Here is a 19,408-nt window from a genome sequence, read left to right as displayed (position 1 = left end):
TTGCAAATGTAACCTATTAGTTTGCAGTCATGTACTTTTTTTGATGATCTTATCTCATTCACCCAACTACAGTGCACAAAATAATCTACAGGCCCACAGACTGTCCTGCTCTCTTGGCACTACTCACCCAATACCAACCCATCAGGCAACTAAGATGTAAAAATCATCTACTTCTAAAAATAGAAAAACTGACCTTACCTGCTGGTCAACTCCTCTATTCCTTCACCATTGCCAAACTATGGAGCTCACTTCCACCTTCTATAAGAAACACAGGCAACACCACCACCTTCGAACAAATGCTGAAAAATCATTTCAACTCTTCCTGGCTATGTACCTGCTCTATAACCTAACCTCTTCCTTCTCCTTATATGGTGGGGGGGATTTAATAAAGCCTACACAGATGTTTTTACAATGTAGGCATCATCCCACACTGCTTACATGAAAGTAAGCAGATTTGTGATCCAGTAAGCACTGCTGGGCAGCTCTCATGCAAGTGCTAACACCTGAAGTTCCATGGCATGTAAATCACCTCATAAGCAGGTAAATCTAATGCAAATGAGGCAGGTAGAGTGATCCAGCAGGCAGATAGGCAGTCCAGGAGACCCTGTGTCAGTGTCATAGTGTACATGGAAAAATTCCATGTACAGGAATGTAGCTAGACAAAAGGGGCTGTAAAAATGTAGATAGATGGACAGAAATGGCATACCACACACTGATATGAGTGAAAACACCCTCTATGTGTCTCAAAAGTTACAGAAAATATGTTAAAATAAATTTTCTTTTAATAATTTGCGCATGTCTGTTCAGCATGCTGCAGTGCACAAACATACCTTAAAATAAATATTAAAAAAAAAGTGGAAATAACTAAATTAATATTATGAGACAGAAATTTATTACTGGACCCTGTGTGCAGCATTTACAATGGTGCATTGGTGCTGTTGCTAATGTGGTAGGGCTTGATAGCATGTAGTTTCCAGGTTGTGAGCATGGATCCCTATGCAAATGAGGTGGAGTTACTGCATTGAATAATGGGGTAATTATGTAGACAGAGAACCATGTTGGTGTCCACACAGAAGGTAGCTGACATCAGGAGATGCTGAGCGTGGAAGTCTGGGAGAGGTGTGTGCACTGACTGCTAAACTTTGTTAACATATGGGGCACGTGTTTCTGCATGTTTGCGAGGTGCACCACTGTACTGAGTGTAGAAGTCTGGGGGGTGTGTTTACTGACTGCTAAGCTTTGTTTTCCTATGGGGCTCGTGTTTGCCCTGCGCTTTGCATTGCTGAGAGTATCTAAAAGACAATGATGTATTAATTAGGTCTGATACTTGTTTAATTTAAACTAGGGCCATTAAATGAGGTTAATGATATACTAGGCAGGTGCAATGCATCATAGGTAGCCAGTCATGCAGGCAGCACCAACAGTAGAGCACTATAAAGTATAACATACACCCTACAGTCTGATTGTTCCCCCATACTCTGTATCATTGCATTACAGACTTGGGAATTTTAACTGAAAGAATGCTGGGAGCTGCTGCAGGTCTACTACATCTGTATGTGCTACATGCTGAAGTTAGTGCTGCTGCTGTTGACAATAGGCCTAGGCAGAGAAGGAGAAGAGTGTTTAGGTCCAGGGTAACCTTCCTGTAGCTACATGAGCTGGAGATTGTATAGCACTACAGGGTGGACAGGGACATACTGCAACAACTTAATGAGCTCTGCTGCCATCAATTCAGACCCAGAGTCAAAAGAGGGGAACCCATACCAGTCGAAACAAAGATATGTGTAGCCCTTAGGATACCAGCTCAAGGTACTTTCCAAAGACCAACTGAGGACATGACGGGGGTCTGACAGGCATCAGCATCCAGAATAATCCACCAGTTCCTGGATGCCATGCTACCACATGCCTGTGAGCACGTTTAATTTCCCCTCATCCTTGAGGTGAAGGCCAGCAATCAGCAGCACTTCTACTGTATAGCACACTATCCTGAGGTACTGGGTACCATAGATTGCACTCATGTACACATCAAGGCACCACCCAGTGAGGAGGGTCAACTGCAAGGGGTACCACTCCATTAACAGCCAGGTTGTGTGCAATGTCCAAGATATTATCATGAATGTGTGTGCTGGTAGCTCTGGCAGTTATCATGACTCCCACATCTGGCACACATTACAGCTGTAACAGATGTTTGCTAGGGGGACAACCCACGTGTCCATTTACTGGGGGATGCTGGCTACACAGTGGAACCATGGATGGAAACACCCATCAGAAATGCACACACACCCATGGAAGAATGCCATAGCAAGACACACGCACAAATTAGGAACATCATAGCGCATGTGTTTGGACTGCTTTAGTCACAGTTCCAGTGCTTTGAGATATCTGGTTGAGCCCTGCAGTACTCTCCAGCCACATGTACACATATGTTCACAGTATGTGCCATGCTACACAATATGACCCTGCAGAAACAGCTGCAGCAAGATCAGCAAAGGAATGGATACACAGTCCCCCACCACTGCCTAGGTCACTAGAGGCACACTCACAAGAGGACTAGGAGGAGCCCCCTGATGATGTCCCTGTAGGCAGACATAGGCATGCCCAGTATGCCCTGGCATTGGCTAAGAGACAATGCATAGCACATTCACTGACAACATAGGGCTGTAGGGACTGACACCTTACTTCTACTCACATACCTGTATTAAAATAGCTGATGCTAGGCAACTCACACAACCTGTACCTATCCATGCATTTGCCTTGTACTGCTTGCATCACCCAGACTCACCCCTGAAATACAGGTCTGTTAACTGGTTAATTTGCAGTGTAAGTCTCTAACCTACACACTAATTGTAAGGATTACTATAATATGGTATTGTATGTATGAATCTGCTGCTGTTATGCAAGGAAATATAGTGGGCTATTTGGACAGATGTGACATCCGCATGTGACTACAGACACTCAGTCCAATAGTATGCATTAGTTAATATTCACTAGGCCTCATGGTTGGAATATTCACAATATCAGGTAAAGGAGATGTTAAACAGTGGCCACACATGATATGTGGACAATCGTCTACCCAAGCTGATCAGATACTGTTGTTCCTACACCCCTAACACAGCAGTATATCCATATAATTGCTTTAACAGAAAATCAGCTATGATATATCAGTGGACCCAGGCAATCTCAGGACTGTAAAATAGATATTGCTCACACATTGTATGTCTCTCTTCATGCAGGATAACAATGTACATATTTATGCTGTTGATTGTGTGATGAATGACTTCTCTCTGTCTTGTGACCTGTGTGGCTCAGTGGACTACGGAAGCTAGCATGGGTGATGGTGTTGATGGTTCTAATCTGGAATTGCTCACATGTTTCTTTTGCATGTAAGGTAGTACAATGCTGGTGTTTTCAAAGACTGCCAGTCTTCAAAAACTCTTAGTGAAAGAAATCTGGACGAAGCCAGAAAGATTGGGGGGGGGGGGGTCAAAGGCCCAAACATATGGACAGATTTTAAATATGGTTCCCATAAATCTAGAATGTTGATGGAATTAAAGATGTTGCATTATTACATATTTTCTGAAGGTTATAAAGTCTGAAACACAAATGTTTGTATTTAGCATAATGTAGTGATGTCAATATTCAATAATTCACCAGAAGACCACAAATGTATGTGGAACAGACCAAACATATTAGGCAAAACTCTGGATATTCTGTGAAATTCTGGACAGTTGAGAGGTATGCGAGACTGCCAGTCTGTTGGTGGTGTAACATTACCAAACTCAGTCACATATTAAGTACAGCACACAGCTGGATAATGCTGTGGACATTTTGATTGAAGTGCAGTACTGCAGAAACAGGGGCGGATGTTAATGTCTGTAACGTACAAAATCTCATACTGGAGTACAGGTATGTGTGGCCTGGAGTCACTTCATATGTACCGAAGGTCCTACTGGGTATGCCCAGACACTTAGTTATAATGAGCACAATTCTGTTTCCCCTTCATCCAAATGACCTGTTATGTATAAACGTCTATACATATAGACATATGCATATACATATTCTTCTGTCACTATCTCTCTCTCACATGCATAGTATATCTGTCACTATGTAGTGTCAGATATCTACTGATATATATAGCTATATATATTACAATGATACCTACACTCCCCCCATATATCTACCTAACACATATACATAGCATACACACAAAGCTACATTTATATATACATCCCTGTTATATACAGAAATATGTGTGTGGATGTCTATATTGTCCGACATACCCTAATAATGGTGAGTAAATCTGCACCATCACACAGCCATACTGTTGCTGAAAGGATCCAAGCTAAGGCACAGCAGTACATAATTCACTTACCTACAGACCCTGTGCCTGCTGGATACAACCACATAGACAGACACAGGTGAGCAGGTGGTGTAATGTATAATGTTGTCAACACACGTATGGACAGGGCACATTGTCCCTGCCCAATGGTTCACCTATGTAACTGCAAGCAGCCACATATGGCCATACTGGTAACTGTACACACATAGCTAGGATAAAGACAGTTTTCTGACTGCTAGGATACTAGAGGCAGATAATGTTGTGTGTGTGTGTGTGTGTGTGTGTGTGTGTGTGTGTGTGTGTGTGTGTGTGTGTGTGTGTATTCCCCTGCAAAACAATAGACATGTCCTTGAGGGCTAGCCATGTGCAATGGCTTCTAAACTGCCCTCTTCTACAAGGCCTGATAATGTCAGCCACCTTAAGACTACCAGCTGACAGCGTAGTATCAGATATAAGCCTTGGCGCATCTGATAAGTACTGTTATCTATAGTGTGTAAGACTAGATAGGTAGATGTTCTAATCTTACTCCAGCCCACTTGGTGCATGTGTATGCATTCTTATGGCATAACCTTGGTAACCTAGACATAGATAGGGTTTTGCAGTGTTTTATTTGTAGCAGGTGATCTGACCCCATAAAGGACTGACCACAACAAGGCCTGCTTAAGACATTAAGCATAATATGTCCTAAACTGATAGTACTATCAGACATGAGGTATGTTGTGTGCAACACATACTGTGATCTGTAATATGTACAATTACATAGGTAAGTGTTCACATCTACATACAGCCATGTTGCATGTTAACTAATTTAGTCACCCTGTGCATCAGACACATATCTTCATTTCCCTGCATTGATGGCGAGGATGACAGGGATGTGGCACAGGTATCATCACTTGCATAAGATGTTGTGTGGGGATGCTGGAGGCCTATTCTGGCCCAAATAGTAGACAGCATGTGAGTGAGTCAGGACGGCAGCATGTAAGATGGACCATGGAGAGGTGCTGTGTGTGTCTGTATTTGACAGTGGTGTGCAAGTGTGTATGTGTGGGTATACACAGTCAAGCTCAGTGCTAGCCCTACGCATGTGTATGTTGGACAGCTTTTGACTGAACATGGTAGAGTTGACAGTTCACCATCTCTTGCCTCAAATACAGGAACTGGCTCAGCCAGGAGTTGCACTGACACCTCCATGCACAAGGTCAGAAGTGGTGCTACTACCTGATGGTGACTGTTGTCTGCTGGGACCGTGTCCCCCATGGGATCACCCAGTACCACAAGCCCATGGCATACCATGTCATGGTGTGGACAGCACACTCCCCTCTGTAGCACTGGATGTACTACCACTATGGGAGCATGAGTGGGCACAGCCACATGGACTCTCAGCAGATGGGGTTGCTGACCTATGTTCATATGTCCTATGCTCAATTTTTACTACATGTTCCAGCACAGACAATGTGTGGTCCAAGGCAGACAATGTTTCAGCCCACTATTTGCCCACTGCATCAGTGTACCAATCCAGGGTGTCCCCAATGCAGTGCTGCATCCATAACCCTAAGCATACATCTGGTGTTCTCTTCAGAATGTGCCTGTGCCTTCATGATGGCCTGAAACATGCTACATGTGACCCATGATGTGACACCTGCAAGAGGTGGTGGACAGACAGCAGGCCCCCTACAAGCACCCCTGTCAATCCGCCTGTGTGGCACCTTGCCAGTTCTCTGGCTATGGCCAGTGTCTACAATCACTGGAGACATAGTTTCCACACTTTCCTGTTCAATTTCCCCTCCCCTTGACTGTCCAATATCTGTGGCCTCAGGGGATGGAGTATGTGTCGGCATACACACTGTGTGCAGTGACAATGGGGGCAGAAGAGGGATGTCTACCTCTGGTACAAATTCAGTCCCCAACACCACCACTTGTGCTTCACTTTGGCCACCATCATTATCAGAGTCCAAAGAGACACTAACATCAGGTTGTGTAAGGGGCAGACACCAACTCCCATGGTCACCTGCAATAAGAAAGAAAAAAGCAGTACATTAATACCTGCACTATTGCATATGAAAAGCCTCCAAGACTCATAACAATGAAGACCCACGACTGGATTAGAGGTCTAACAACTTTCTTCTCCGTTTTCATCCACAAAACGTTTCCTCAGAACAAAATACAAATTCAACTCAGGACCTTTATAACAATCACTGGAAGTAAGTCAAGTAAAATATAACCAGTAATATTTACCTTTTAATTAGTCAGTATGACACTAAACTTGAAAAAACTACACATAAAAAACCCAGTACAACTCTCTTAACAAATATATGGAAATACACATTTCACTGCCTAATGTATTTACCTTCAATCTGTATTTTAAAAGGTATTTAGCTTGATTGCCTCATTTATACCGGGTGCCTTATCTGCTTTTAACTGTAACTGCTTTATACCAGGTGCCTTATCTGCTCTTAGCTGTAACTGCCAAAGTGTATCTGTTTGTTGAACGACACTCCTGTGACTACCCCTTCTAGAAACCTTAGGTACCTGTTCCAGACTGGAATCCAAAAACATTGTACACTGTTTACACACATAGTTATGTTTACATAGGGCATTATTCTGGCCCTTAACCATACTAGAATATAATTGTTCCTTAACAAAACAAGTGTCATGTTTACCAGGAGCAGGACCATGACCTTGGGCAATACCTGACAGACCTGTGAAAAGTTGAGGATGGGGTAATGTCAGTACTACTGCATGTTGCAGCACAACAAGGTAATACTATTTCATTTCACATTTACAGTAGCTACTGTGTTACTTGTTGTACTGGTCACAATCTGAGTATAAGTGCATCATCTTAAAAGTGCGTCATCTGAAAAGACTCAATTATATTTATTACTGCTTGGTGTAACTATCATTCTAAGCCTTTTGTTTTAAGCACTTGGGCTTCAGACTAGTTGTTTTACATTAAGAAGGTTTGTGGTCTGCACTGTTGTGGCAGGACAGGTAGCTTATATCCTTCTAAGTTGGGAACTGCTGATTGAAGGCTCAGTGTCTGTTATTCTAAAAGTGTATTAGTTCTGGTTTAAGTACCTGGGCTTCAGGCCAGTCATTTTACATTAAGAGGGTTTGTGGTCTGCACTCTTGTGGGAGGAGAGGCTAGACTTTGCCCTTCTGAGCTGGTAATTTCTGGTTAGAGGCTTATAGTGCCTGCATATTTGAACTGTTTCTTACTGAAATTGGTGTGCCTTGTTTGCTGTGCATAAACAAGATTCAGGCCTGCTGAATCTAGCTTTGTTTGTATAACTTGAGCACTAATCCAAGCCTTCTTTTTTGGAGAAGGTTCCCCTGCACCTCATTGGAAGGAGTGTACAGTTAGAACTTGTCTGATTGAAGACTACAGGAACAGGGCTCAGTTTTGAGATTGTTTTACTGGCTAATTGGGTAATTTGTTTAAATGCCTTTTCTAATTGCTTGTAGTCATCTAAAGCTGTTTTAAGTGTATTTTTACTGCTTGTAGTTTAAAGCTGTTTTAAGTGTATGTTTTACTGTTTTTGCCTTATCTTTTCAAAAATTTTTTTTTCCTTGTTTCCCACCTTTCTAAGCTAGTATAGTCCAGTTTTCAGTCTAGTGCTGAATTCAGGGCTGTGTTACAAGTTTCTGAGTTGCTCATACCTTACTTGGATAGAAGGAGGTTTCTCTGTTTACCTGTGAGAGAGGGAGCTTTGAAAAGCTATCTGTCCCTGGAGGAGTGATTCCAGCCCAGAAGTTAGTTTTTAGGCCATTTTGGGTTAATTTATATCTCTTTCATTTCCCTGCTGTAAAAACTCCATTTTCACATATCTGGGCAGCGCCAGTTAGCTAGGGCTAAATTATTCCCGGCTCCACCAAGTCTCCTCTTCAGTTTTTCCCTTGAAAGGAGTCTAACTCTGAACCTAAGCACTTAAAAAGCATCCTACAGTCTAGCACTTGCTCAGACCTAATAACAAGCACGAATATACCCCAACACTTGATTGCCCAGCAGGGCAAGGCTCATTATTCACCCTCACCAACCAAGTGACTAAGCAGCTCACCCTACTATTCAGGCATGACCAAAGGGAAATTTCAGGTATACTCTCCAGTCCAGCTGGTTTACCTGGGTATCCTGAGGCAATGTTACAACTGCCTCATGTACACAGACAACCCTCTCCTCCTACCACAAAACATTAACATATGCAAGAGATGCAATTATATAGCTAAATTGGAGGCTAAGCTCTCTCCACCCAAGACTGGAACAGACAGTCATAAGGAGAAGGTTAACACTTGCAACACACCTCCAGCCTCACATAGACATACTAAACTAGCACTGGCAAAAAATACACATAAATACACAAAATCATACTCGGAGGCTCTAAATAAAAATGTGCAAAAGCATCAGAGACCTCCAAAGTAAACACACAAAAAACCTGCACCTCCAGTCACAAACCAGACAACACACAAAACACAAAATCAGTGTGCCACACAATCACAGCCCTTAAGGTGAAATAACATACCTAACACACTAGTAATAGGTGACTCTATAGTCAGGCACACTGACGCCCCACTTACTAGGCTGGACAAGGAGAAGGTTACTGTTAGCTACCTGTTGGGAGCCAGAATCCACCACATAACACAAGCACTCAGGTCACTCCAGAACAAGTACAAATATGACTCTGTCATTGTTCATGTTGGTGTGAATGACCTGAGACATACCTCCCTGGACTACATGAAAAGAGACACGGAAGAGCTCTCTGATCATGTAGCCCAGGTAGGTATGACCCTGACCCTGAGTAGCATCCTGCCCTCACCAAGAATGATACTGCAGTATAAAGAAAAAATTATCAATTTCAACAATTAGCTAAGCTTCTGGTGTCATTCAAAGGGGATCCAGTGTCTGTCAGCCTGGGACAACATGCTCGACAAGCCTCATTGCTTCGCAAGAGATGGCTTGCACCTGTCACCCCTAGGCTTTTGAATATGGGCCAAGGCTCTTGCTGCCCCCATAGTGCCTTTTTTAGGCAAGGCTCAAAAATCAAACCCACCTCCATAAACAGCACAAATAAAAAAATGAGGGTTATGCTACTCAATGCCAGGAGTTTAAATCTCAAAATGCATGCGCTCGAAACACTACTCCGTATGGAGAATGTAAACATCTGTGCAGTAACTGAAACCTGGTTCAAGGCTCCACAGAGCACCCCAGCACTACCGGGTTACAACTCATACCACACATTTCGGCTATAGAGCATGGAACATGGACTGAAACACAAAAGGAGGGTGTGTATCCATATTCATCAAGGATACCTACACCTCCAGGTTAGTGGAGCAGCATGATACCTCTGAGATCATCCATGTGCAACTACCATCAGGCAAATATGCAGTGCAAATTGTGGCCTGCTACAGATCAGCCACCATGACCCAGGACCACCACTCCACCTTTCTGGAAACACTGGAAGATATGAAGGTCCTACCGAACACCCTGATATTAGGCAGTTTCAATTACCCTACCATTAATTGGGAAAACTACTCAAGTACAAACTCCCAGGTCCAGCGTTTCCTGGAATTTATCAACTCAAATGTCCTGGATCAGCTGGTAAACTCCCCTACCAGAGGTGAAAACATATTGGACCTGGTCATCACCAACACGGGTGACAGGTGTTCCACACCAGAGGTCAACCCGTCACTGGTTAGATCAGACCATAAACTAATCACTCTGGATGTCCACACCACACCACCACCCCCAACCAAGGAAACCAAAGTGAAAAACTTTTCTATAGCAAAATTCACCTTACTTAAGACAGAGGTGGTAAGTTTCACAGCTCCCACGCTAAAGGATAACAGTGTCCAAGATGCAGGAACCTTTACAAATGTACTCTATGAGCACCTACAAGGATGCATGGATCATGCCATCCCTAGCAAAACCAATACTCATTCCCCTAAGAAAAGGAAACCAGTCTGGTGGACCCATGCCATAAAAAGGCTATACAACAGAAGGAGGAAACTAGTTCAGAAAAAAAGCAAATCCCAAGAAGGAAAGACATTCCTGATCAGTATCAGTAAGAAACTAAGGTCCCTCATAAAATCATTCAAGGCTAACTTTGAAAGAAAAATAACCAAGGATTTGAAAGATAACCACAAAGCCTTCTTTAGCTATGTCAAGAATCTAAGTGGCAATTCACAGATATGCTCTGAGCTAGTGCAAAATAACACAAAATATACTGAACCTACTGATATTGCCAACATCCTGGCAGATAGATTCTGTGCAAACTTCACCCCCCCTCTCACACCTAAAAGGGCCCACAACAATACCGGAAAAGTGTAGTGTCCCGGAAATCACAGATGCACAGGTGAAAACAGCCCTTTCAAAAGACAAAAGCACAGCATCAATGGGGCCAGATGGTGTCCCAGGCTGCATCTTACATGAACTACAGAACAAACTAACCCCCCACCTAAACACACTGTTCAACCTCAGCCTCTCCACAGGCTACATGCCCATAGAATGGCAAACAGCAATGGTTATTACGCTCCACAAAGGAGGGGCCACAACTGACCCTGGTAACTATCGCCCCATAAGCCTGACTAGCCTGGTTTACAAGGCTATGGAGCGCATCATCATGGAACTCATTAACAAAGACATTGGGAACCTCCAAACACTTGACCTGACCTGACCCAGTTTGGCTTTGTTAAGAGTAGATCATGCCTACTAAACCTGGTTGACTTCCTCGAGACAGTCACCAAGGCCATAGATGAGGGGAAGGTGGTTCACACAGCCTAACTTGACCTCGCCAAGGCTTGTGACATCATTTCCCACTCAGGAATTATAGAAAAACTCACCAGCCTGAACATAAACCCCTTCATCATGAGATGAGCTGCCAACTGACTTACAGACAGAACTCACACAGTAAGAATTGCGGACTCCAGGTCCGACTCTAAACCAGTCACAAGTGGTGTCCCACAAGGCTTGGTCCTGGGACCCCTACTGTTCGGCATATACTTCTCAGAAGTACAGGCAAACACAGGAGGACTATGGCTAACCAAGTTCGCCTATGACTGCAAACTGGGAGCCATAATTGACTCTCCGGCTGACATTCTCCAAAAGGGCCTTACTGAGATGGACACCTGGTGTCAAAATCATGGTCTTAAGCTAAATGCCAAAAACTGCATAGTCATCCCATTTGGAAAAAACAAAACACCCATGAATTACCACATAGGTGGCAGCCCCCTTAATACAGAAGAGGTAATAAGAGATCTGGGGACCCATGTAGATAGTAATCTCTCCTTTGACAATCATATTGCCAAAGTAGTTAGGAAATCCTTCTATGTAGCCCTTCTAATGACTAAAGGGTCGCATCTAGAAATAAAAAGGTTATAGTGCCCCTCTACTCATCACTCATCAAACCTATCATAGAGTAGAATGCCCCATTTGGGGTGTACCTCACAAGACACTTCCAACAGCTGGAAAGACCACAAAAGTACCTCACCAAGAGGATTACTGACCTCAAACATATGTCCTATGCAGCCTGACTGGAAAATCTCCGGCTGTACTCAGTGGCATATCGCTTACTCAGAGATGATCTCTGCCTGACTTACAAAGCCATGTCCAACTCAGAATTGATGGACATGTTCCACCTAAAGAAATCCAAGTCACTGCGAGCCACTCGCTCTAGTGAGCTAAACCTCACCAAAACAATAAATAGAACATGCTGGAGGGATAGATTCCTGTCACAAAGGCTCCCTTTGCTTTGGAACAAAATTCCTAACTACATTAGGCAGAGCCCCTCACTAACACTCTTCAATAGAAACCTTGACGAGTGGATGGGTAACAGAAAATACACCCCTGGGATCACTTCATTGGCTCTTCTTGACAGAAGCTCAGTTAATTAATCAATGGGGCAGCGAAAGCTGACACATTCTGGCTAGGCTTATAAATGTCCTAGGGCAGATAGCCTAGTACCTACCTATAAACCTATGAACCTATAACTGAGGTTAAACCTCCACAAAGAACAAAGACCTGACACCCACATAAAAGTATCCACAGGCTGACACGATGACTGCTACAGTATTACAATGCTGGTCACAGTAAGATTTCCTGCACGCCCCATCAGCTGTGGAAGCTGTGGCAACCACCTCCATAATTTATGGTGTGATGGATGTCTGGGAGCTATTGTATGTGCCTAGGTATGCCAGAAATTTCTCAGTGGCTGAGAGTGGTTGTTCCACTGCAGGCCCTCCACCAGTGACAGCATGATTCCTTGCTACATCTGCTGCCCTTTGTTGTGCAGCATTTTCATGTTAGTTGCTCGGAGTTGAACCTGCTCATATGTCCTGCCCTGCTGGCCCATGCCATTCACATCACCGACATGGTCTGCCCACAAGACAGCCTGTTGTTCCCTACTTTGTCTCCCCCTGTATAGTAGGAAGTGATAATGTTGCCTTAGTGCTTACAGTATTATTTCATTCTCCACATCCAAGAAGGGTGCATAGCATCTACAGTACATAATTCCTGAAAGACAACAAATGGGGAACAAATTACAGTATAACATATGTGGATGTACACTATGTACAAATGCAGAAATAGCCAAAATGGCTGGCACTAACCACTGCTTGCTCACGTCATACTCCACAGTATGCAAACAAACAAAGTGTGTGGATAGTAGCAATAGTCAGGTATTCCCATGTGTGCTGTGACAGCTACTGCTGTATTATAATACAACCAACACTCATTTCTACTGTAATATGTCCCCTATGGGCAACACCTCAAGAATATGTCATGCGAACAATGCCACATGAATTGCAGTGTGCCATTACAACCACTATAAAGTGACAGTCCAATGAGACCAATGTGCCACAATGACAAAAGCAATGCACCCTTGATGTTTTGTACATTTTGTGTAGCTGTAAGACAGCAGGAGGTCACTGACATGTCACTATCACAGGTCTAGGACAGGCTTAATGCTGTAATCACTATTCCCCATAAGTCTATTCACCCATCTGCAACCTGTTGTACACAAACACATTCACCTACCTGATGGAGTGCAGTATTCCTCTGTTGATATGTGGTGATAGTTTAGATGTCACAATAGCATACCTTGTGTGAGGAAGGTCTCATACAATATGGTTCCCCATAGCCAGATGCTTGCCTTTTAAACATGCTTCCCAGCAGCAGGTGATTAACTCTAAACCAGTCTGTGGTTCTGAAATGCTAATTGCAGCCAACACAGATGATTTGCACTATCATCCACCAATGACATGCAACTACTATAGAATATATAAGGCCTTCATGTAGATTAAGATCCTTTTCTGATATGTTGTGCTGGACATCACTGGGTTGAGGAGACTACATCGTTGCAGAGTATAGGTTTGCAGCAGACACCTTTACATAGAGATGGATGTGCTACAGGCAGTAGCTACTGCTGCAGGTAATATACATAGGCAGAGAGTGTGAAGACTAGCTGTAGGAGTAACTGTGTGAGCTGTGTAAGCCTTGTTGTAGAGCCAGGCCCAGAGTGACAGCACATTCTACACCCCAATGAAGGCATATGTTTAAGGTAAGTATGTTAGGCAATGGTATCAGTAACAGAGTACTATACACACACACACACACACACACACACACACACACACACACATATATATATATGTGTGTGTGTGTGTGTGTGTGTGTGTGTGTGTGTGTGTGTGTGTGTGTGTGTGTATAAGTATATAGCCATTGCCATTTTAAGGTTAATGTATAGGATTTCCTTTGAAGAATGTCCATAGCCCATAATACATTGCATTTCTAAGCAAGAGTCAGTTGTGTATTAAATACTAAAGTGTTAACATTGCATTTTGAGAACTGCTGTGTGGTTACTAATAAAATCTGCTGGTTGCTTAAACTGATAGTGTGTCATGACAGATTTACTTCTGAATCTAGAAATACTGAAATATCAAATTTCAGTATCTCAAGACCAGAAGAATGAAACTCCACAACCAGGAAACCCAAAATACCAATACTCCAAACACCAAACCCTCCCCAACATAAAAATACACACAAAAAACATAAATAAACAAAACATACTACTCTACATTTAAGCAGGTGGCAAGCCTCCCGTACCCCCTACTTATATTTACCAATTCCGAGATTGCACTAACAAAAAAACAGCAACATACCTACCTCTACGAGCCCTACACTTCCATTACACACACACACCACACATGTAAAACAATAACCACGGTCAACACCTATATACACACACCCTCACCCACCCACCCTAAACTACATCTACAACATCCAAAAACATAACAAACACACATTCCTACCCTGAATCCTTAACTACTACTCCACACTTACTTACATTTCCAAACATAAACACACACCGACCATCATCTTCAACACCCAGACACCACTACTTCTTAAAGACACAGAACACTACACACACACACACACACACACACACACACACACACACACACACACACACACACACACACCAGGAAATACCACACATTCGACATTCTCAGATTTGACAAAGTGCAGTTTCAACAAACTGCACTTTCATTCTTCTGGTCTCGAGATACTGAAATTCAATATTTCAATATTTCAAGATTCAGAAGTGAATCCGTCATGACATATCTAAGACTAACAACAAAGATAACTAGGTAACCATGTGTGCCCACTCTGTCACTAACTAACATGCTGTTAATGAAATTGTAAATGTTGTGCCTGTCAACGTGTGATTTCTAACCAACATGCTGATAAAAATAATGTCCCAATGGAATGTGATAAATCAACTACTAGAATAGTAGAATCGGTATGTCGTTTGTGTGACAGCTTCAGTTAGCCAACTATGTGGCATTGGTGAATGGAAAGTTGTTTGTTAGTAGAGGCTGTGTGTCTGAGCACATGTTCCAGGCCATCATAGCTTAGCCAAAGCCAATATAGCATTTCAGTGAGAGTGAATTGTTTGTGGACATTGTCTGACTGGGGTTGCCTGGACTACAGCTTGGAGTAAGCACCTCATTAGTTCCTTCAAGCTTATTTTAAAGTTGTTTCAGGTTTCAACTTTGTTACTTAAGAAGTTAACTTGTGTGTGTTTCTGCCATTTCACACTGAGCTAATCGGAAGAAGCCAGAGGAAGGACTCTGAGTCAACTAATCTGTGATATATAACATTAAGTATCCTGTTTTTTGCTTATTTCTGAATAATTTATAGCACTTTTACTGTCTGCATATACTTTCCTAGCTAGTTTCACTGTGTGTGAGGTTTTAACTAGAAATTTTCTACAATTGTTAAGCATCTGGTTGGGTTTGTCTGTTCTGATGTTTGTTTCCCACCCTCCCTCTCTATTTGTATCCTGTTTTTATACTTGGTGGCTTTGCAGTTGCCCTCCCCTACTGTAAATTTGATCTGGGACACTCCTCTCATTCTAGTGTCATTACCTCATTTTACCTAATCTAGGGAAAACATTTGAGAAGGCCAACCCAGTTAGTTTCTGCTCCTCATTTTCTCCTTTCCACTTTACAAAAAAAAAATTCTAAGCTTGTTTCCTGCCTTTCCTGTAAGTCGTCTAGTCCAGATACAGATTTGCTGTATCCAGGACTGTTTGTAAGTTTCTTAGCCCCCAAGCCTTTCTGTGTTGGAGGGAAACCTTCTAGCTTAATTTTGTTTCTTATAACTAGCCATTTTTCTAGTTTCAGCATTAAATTCTGTTTCTTTGAGCTCAGCACTTGTTCAGAACTCATTGTAAGCACTAAATAAGCTACAAATTACTACAGCACTCAACTGTCCTCACTTGTCTAGAGGAAAACGGTTTTAAGTACTTAATAAATAAGCACCTATCCAGACATGTCTAACGGTCAGCTCCCGGTGTTTTCTCCAGTCTACCTGATGAATCTGGGCATCTTGGGGCAATGCAGCAATTGTCTCATGTACACAGACAACCCTCTCCTCCTACCACCCAACACTACAACCTGTAAGAGATGCACTTATATAGCCAAACTGGAAGCAAATCTCTCTTCACCCAAGACTGGACTAGACAGTCAAGAGGAGAAGGTAAACACTTGCACCACACCACACTCATCACATAGTCCCTCAAAACCTACACCACCAAAACACGCACATAGAAACACAAAACACACACCTACATTCACAGAGGCGCTCACAAAAAATCTACCCAAGCAACAGGGACCTCCAAAGCAGAAACGCACGCAACCTCCACCCCCCAACACACCCCAAATAACAAATAGCCCACAAACTCAGTGTGCCACTCAACCACAGCCCATAAGGCATAACAACATACCCAACACTCTAGTAATAGGTGACTCTGTAGTCAGGCACACTGATGTTCCACTCACCAGGCTAAACAAGGAGAAAGTTACTGTCAGCTGTCTGTCAGGTGCCAGGAACCGCCACATAATGCATGCACTCAGGTCACTCCACAACGAGTACAAATATGACTCTGTCATTGTCCATGTTGGTGTGAATGACATGAGAAGTACCTCCTTGGACTACATGAAGAGACATGGAGGAGCTGTCCGATCTTGAAGCCCAGGCAAGTATGACCCTAGCCCTCTGCCATCACCCAGAATGATACCACAGTACAAGGACAAAATGATTGACTTCAACAATTGGCTAAGCTCCTATTGTCATTCTAAGGGGATCCAGTATCTGTCTGCCTGGGATAACATGATCGACAAACCACGATGCTTTGCCAGAGATGGCCTGCACCTGTCGCCCTTGGGATTTCAGATACTGGCTAAGGCTCTTGCCACCCCTATAGTGCCTTTTTTAGGCAAGATTCAAATGACAAATTCACCACTGTAACAGATACAAGCAAGCAAAATCTGAGGGTAATGCTACTTAATGCTAGAAGCCTAAACCTCAAAATGCACTCACTCGAGGCACTCCTTAAAATGGAGAACATCGACATCTGTGCAGTGACAGAGACCTGGTTCAAGGCTCCAGAGAGCACCCCTGCATTACCAGGCTATAATTCATACCACACCTTTCGGCTACCTAACCTGGACTGAAGCACTAAAGGTGGAGGCATGTCCATATTCATTAAGGATATCCACACCTCCAAGCTAGTTGCTCAGCATAATGCATCCGAGATTATCCAAATGCAACTAATGCTGGGTAAGACCGCAATCCAAATTGAAGCTTGCTACAGATCCCCCACCATGCCCCAGGATTGCCACTCATTTCTTGATACACTGGAAAATATTAAGGTACAACCTAACACCCTAATAATGGGTGATTTCAACTACCCCACCATTAACTGGGAAAACTACTCATGTACCAACTCTTGTGCTCAATGTTTTCTGAAATTCATAAAATTCCAATGCCTTGGATCAACTTATCCACACCCCCACCAGGGGCAGCAGTATCCTAGACCTGGTCATTACCAACATGGGCAACCATGTGGTAAATTCCTCAATGGTCAGATCCAACCACAAGCAAATCAACCTAGACATCCACATCCCACCCCCCATTAGGGAAACCACCGTAAAAAAATTCCTCCAAAGCCAACTTCATGCTTCTTAAGACAGAAGTGGCAAACTTCATGACACCCATGCTGACGGACAATAGAGGTACAACTGCTGAATCCTATACAATTGCACTTTATAAGCATTTACACTAGTGCATGGATCATGCAATCCCTAACAGAACCAAGATGCTATCCTCCAAAAAAAGGAAGCCAATCTGGTGGTCTCCTGCCATAAACAAACTCTACAACAGAAGAAAGAAACTGTTCAAAAAAAAGTAAAATCCCATGATTGGAGGAACTCCGTGGTCAGCCTCAGTAAGAAGCTGAGATCCCTCATAAAATCCTCCAAAGCTAGTTACAAAAACAAAATCACCACTGATTCTAAAGACAACCACAAAGCATTCTATAGCTATGTCAAGAATCTCAATGGCAACACTCAGATCTGTGCTCTGAGTTACAGCACAATGACTCTAAATATACAGAACCAACTGATATTGACAACATCCTGGCAGATAGGTTCAGTGCTAACTTTACCCCTCTCTCATCCCCTAAAGGGACCATCTCTATACTGGAAGAATGCAAAGTTCCTGTAATCACAGCTGCACAGGTAAAAAAACACACTCTCCAAAGCCAAGAACACAGCATCCATGGGACCTGACAACATTCCAGGCTGCATTCTCCATGAACTGCAGAACCAACTCGCACCCCACTTAAGTACCATGTTCAGTCATAGCCTCACCTTAATCTTTGTGCTCATGGAATGGCGCACAGCAACGGTTATCCCACTCCACAAAGGGGGAGCCACCACTGACCCCGGAAACTACCACCCCATTAGCCTGACGAGCCTGGTCTGCAAGGCTATGGAACGTATCAACATGGAACTTATAAACATTGACATTGGTAATCTCCAAACTCTGGACCCTATCCAGTTCAGGTTTCTAAAAGGCAGATCATGTCTCCTAAACCTGATAGACTTCTTTGAAGTGGTCACCAAAGCCGTAGATGAGGGTAAGGTGGTTCTCACAGCCTAGCTAGATCTTGCCAAGGCTTTCAACACCATCCCCCACTCTGGAATTATAGATAAACTCACTAAACTACATATAAATCTCTATGTCACAAGATGGGTTGCTAACTGGCTCACTAACAGAACCCACACTGTAAAAGTAGTAGACTCTAAATCCAACTTCAGACCAGTGACAAGTGGAGTACCACAGGGTTCAGTCCTAGATCCTCTCCTGTTTGGTATCTACTTCTCTGAAGTATAGGCTAACACAGGTCTTTAGCTAACAAAATTCACAGATGACTGCAAACTAGGAGCCATAATCAAAACTCCTAATGATGTGGACATCCTACAAAAGGGCCTCACTGAGACAGATGCCTGGTGTCAAAGTCATGGCCTCAAGCTCAATGCCAAAAAGTGCACTGTCATCCCTTTTGGTAAAAACTCTGTACCCATGAACTACCACATAGGCGATAGTCTACTTAACACCTAAAGTGTGATAAGAGACCTTGGGACACAGGTGTACAGTAGTCTCTACTTTGATAATCACATCGCCACAGTAGTCAGGAAATCCTTCTATGTGGCACACCTCATCACAAAAGGTTT

The sequence above is a fragment of the Protopterus annectens genome, chromosome 6.part0, assembly GCF_019279795.1.
Source record: "Protopterus annectens isolate FY-2018-M chromosome 6.part0, PAN1.0, whole genome shotgun sequence".
In the NCBI taxonomy this organism is placed as follows: Eukaryota; Metazoa; Chordata; order Ceratodontiformes; family Protopteridae; genus Protopterus; species Protopterus annectens.
This window is presented reverse-complemented; position numbering follows the sequence as displayed.